Genomic DNA, 4,010 nt, shown 5'->3' with positions numbered 1-4,010 from the left:
AATGACAATGTCAATAGCAGAAAAAAATCGAAGAGTCCGTGAGCTAAGGAGAGTGATGAGAAGTGGAGAAACAGTCACTGAGGCAGTGCGAATGCAAGAGGACATTAAGGCTCTCCCACCCATGGCCTACGTAGTCTGCTAACTTTGAATCTGATCGTTACTTTGTGACTGATCCTTTTCTCATCCATGTTAAAAGTACAAATCTGTATGGTCCAGTTCTTGGGAATGAAACAGCCAGCCGGAGTGGCCGAGCGGTTCTATGCGCTTTAGACTGGAACCGCGCCACCGCTACAGTCGCAGGTTAGAATCCTGCCTCGGACATTGATGTGTGTGATGTCCTTAGGTTAGTTAGGTTTAAGTAGTTCTAAGTTCTCGGGGAGTGATGAACTCAGATGTTGAGTCCCATAGTTCTCAGAGCCATTTTTTGGGAATGAAATACTCGACTGAGAATTCCAATTTCGCTGCCTCAGCTACGCAACCCACAGTTTTTTTAATCCTGTAATTATTCTGTTACATTCGCACTTCAGTCACTCAATCAACCAAACTGTTACTGTTTGTTTTAAAGATCGTATAGTCAATTGTTGGCGAGTGGTGCGATCTCATTAGTATCTGCATGTCATTTCAACCAAGAGAGCAAAATTTTTTTTGTTCACTACAGTAAGTTATAATGAGTTATTGATGCTTGTGCAGAAGTAGTTGAGACGTTTTATTGTTGAAAATTTTATGAAAATATGGTTGAAATGGCTCTGAGCACTATGGGACTTCTGAGGTCATCAGTACCCTAGAACTTAGAACTACTTAAACCTCATAAACCTAACTAACCTAAGGACATCACACACACCCATGCCCGAGGCAGAATTCGAACCTGCGACCGTAGCGGTTGCGCGGTTCCAGACTGTAGCGCCTAGAACCGCTCGGCCACCCCAGCCGGCTTAAGGAAAATAGTTCTTGTCATAGGAAAAATCGTGGAGGGAGACCAAGAGATGAATACACTAAGCAGATCCAGAAGTATGTAGGTTGCAGTAGGTACTGGGAGATGAAGAAGCTTGCACAGGATAGAGCTGCATCAAACCAGTCTCAGGAGTGAAGACCACAGCAACAACATAGGAAACAGCGATCTATAATTATTATAAATAAACTGGAGACAGTCTTGATCTAATTTTTTTAATGTGGTGACCGATTTCGATCTTATTATAAGATCATCTTCAGACAATGTATGTCTGCCGGAGGCGGTGGCGCAAGGCAACTCTCCTGCTTGCGGCTGGTGGTGTACTGCCTAAAAATTAGAAAAAAAAATTATCTGATCACGACTGCTCCCAGTTTATTTATTTGATTGTTGAGCTGAAGGATTTCAACAACCATCCCTCTTTATCCTCCGTGAGCATAGTTACTCTTCAGAATGTTAATATAACAAATACCGAACCGTACAAACGCTCTGATTGAATTACAGTATTCTGGGTCCTAGATGAGTCGATTTACTTGTTGTATGTAAGGTGGAGCGTAAAGTTGGAGCTGAACTCATTTTCAACGTTCTCTCGCAATTTGCAACTGTATCAAGTCGAGTGGCTGTGCACTTTAAATTTCTACGTAATTTCAACTGTCCTATTTTCTCGCAACGCTTTTTGTAACGTATCTCCTCAAACGACGGCAGAAGGTTAGTTCTTTCAAAGCGTTTTTTATATCTGAAGCTGATAAAACAGTGAGTTCACACTACGGCACAAGGTCACGAACAATAACCTAGCTATGATGACGTCGTCTGTACTCTTGCAAATTATTCACACTTAATAAAGTGTATGTTCTGACAGGCGGGCTTTGTGACATTCAATGCTCAGAACCTCACGAAAATGTGTTTAGAATAAAAATCGCTCATGCCAAAAATAGTGGTACCAACCATTTGTATGCAAAACTGCGCGTCTTACCACGATAGACATAGTAACTAAACGCACCGAAGGCAACAAAGTATTGTCAACCTGTCGACGTGTACTTCTTTATGGAATAGAAACTCCACGTGAGAAGGGTCCCTGCTCTCGTAGGACTACAATGTGAAAAATTACAAGTAGACTTACACGATTCTCTTTTCATCATCAGGTTCCACTCTGTGCTGTATAATCAACTTTCTCTGCCGAAGTAGAAGCTTATACTACAATATCCTGCGCAAAATTAAAGTTATGACATTGCGATGCCGATATCATCGTCAAAATAAGCGCTGTAGTATTTGATACTGGACTGCCTGAATGCGTAAGTGATGTTGAATGCGGAAAGAAGTGGCTTTATTCAGATGACCACAGTATTCCGATCCACTTTGCATTGACCAATTTTTTTGTGGTCCTCACACCCGTACTTTGAACAGCTGTGCAACACTATCAGGTCAGTTGTTTAGACAGCGCTGTTATTTTAAAAAGATGGAATTATAGCAATAAGTTAGGACACAGGTGTGTCCGCTTTCGGTGGAATACATGTTTTCCTTCTTCGAGTTGCCGAAATTTCTCCCCTATACCTTGAATCCACGCACTGCCCCTGAGAGATTAATTGTTAAATCTGTCGACCAACGATGGGAGTTCGTTATAAAAAGTGGTTGGAGATGCCGGGGATCGAACCCGGGGCCTTTCACATGCAAAGCGAACGCTCTACCACTGAGCTACATCCCCACATACGGCAGCTGTATTCTCCTCGTGTTACGTTACTACACATCGCCGTTATCTGAGAACGTTTGGAATAGTGAGCAAACAGAACGGCACCCCATCCCAGGAAAGCGCGCGCTCACTCTCCCATGTCCCCTGTCCCCTTTCAGCCAAGATAGCAGATAGCTGCTCCTTAGCTACGAACTGACTTGGGCTGGAAACGCTACGCTGTATATCACTAGACAGTGGTTCTCCCATTCAGTATACAGTATGAATTCTGAGTGGTAAATGTTTATAGTTAAATACTGTAACTTTTTATTTGTGCATCCATTTAGAGTATAATTACTGGGTGAATATTGCATAAATTCTTGAAATTCTTTTAGATACTTTTGTTGGAGAACTATAGACTTCACGATTTCAGTGTGCATCTTCTACTGGAGTCTTGCTGTTTTAGTCGTACAATGATACTTATAATTTTTACGGCTGTACTGTGGTACAACAAAATTAAAATCGTGCCAAGGAGATTATCGGTTGTAGAAGGCACCACTTACTGTATGAAATAAAGACTGTTAAGCAGAAGAGACTAAATGCTATAAACAATCCATTATTCCATTTATATCGAGTATTGATCTTAAATCCTGTTGTAGTACTGTTAATCAGTAAGACTTCATAATAGCAGATTCCACTAGAAGATGTGATTCTCGTTAGTACATACGCCCCCAGCTGCGAGTTCACAGGTTTAGGGAAGGAATTTTGTCTGTTGAGCTAAGCGAGCGGACGAGTTCAGGCTACCTTCGTGACGGACGCGGCGCGGCCTGTCTTTCTCGTGGGCCTCGGCATCCCCCTGTCTGCAGCTTCTAGCAGGTAACTTTTAGTAGTGCAGTGAGTGGCGACGGCTGTGGGTGAGTCAGTGCGGTGTGTATTGTGTGAAAGTGTGCAAGTTCAGTTCAAGCGATCTAACAATGTGTTTAGGAAACATGAACAACGTGCGTAGATGAAGACTGAAATAGTAACTGGTCGGAGCGCATTCCACTGTTCCTCCTGGCACTGCATCCTGTCACGCTTCATGACAATGCATGCTATCACTCGGCGATCCACGTGCAGGAGCTTCTGCGTACCTGGGGATGGGAGATGGTACGACGTCCAACGTATTTCACCCGCTATCAGACAAAGCGATTACGAGCCATTCGCCAAAACGGAGGACCCTCTTCGTGGCACACGCTACAACAAAAGAGAAGTCATCATCCGTGCCATAGAGTGGTCCTTGCGAGATATCGACAGACATGGAGGTGCTGACGGTGTACGACGCCGTTCAAATGGCTCAAATGGCTCTGGGCACTATTGGACTTAACTGCAGTGGTCATCAGTCCCCTAGAACTTAGAACCACT

At 43.4% G+C, this 4,010-nt stretch overlaps 1 non-coding gene across 1 annotated transcript; it reads right to left on the bottom strand.

Annotated features, from left to right (window-relative positions):
* Positions 1 to 2,576: 2,576 nt before the first annotated feature.
* Positions 2,577 to 2,648, bottom strand: Trnaa-ugc (transfer RNA alanine (anticodon UGC)). The gene has a single exon. It is a non-coding gene; the product is annotated as a tRNA-Ala (tRNA).
* Positions 2,649 to 4,010: the final 1,362 nt, after the last annotated feature.

The sequence above is a fragment of the Schistocerca gregaria genome, chromosome 6, assembly GCF_023897955.1.
Source record: "Schistocerca gregaria isolate iqSchGreg1 chromosome 6, iqSchGreg1.2, whole genome shotgun sequence".
Lineage (NCBI taxonomy): Eukaryota > Metazoa > Arthropoda > Insecta > Orthoptera > Acrididae > Schistocerca > Schistocerca gregaria.
The sequence above is the reverse complement of the archived record's forward strand: the minus strand, read 5'-3'. Positions and strand labels throughout refer to the sequence as shown.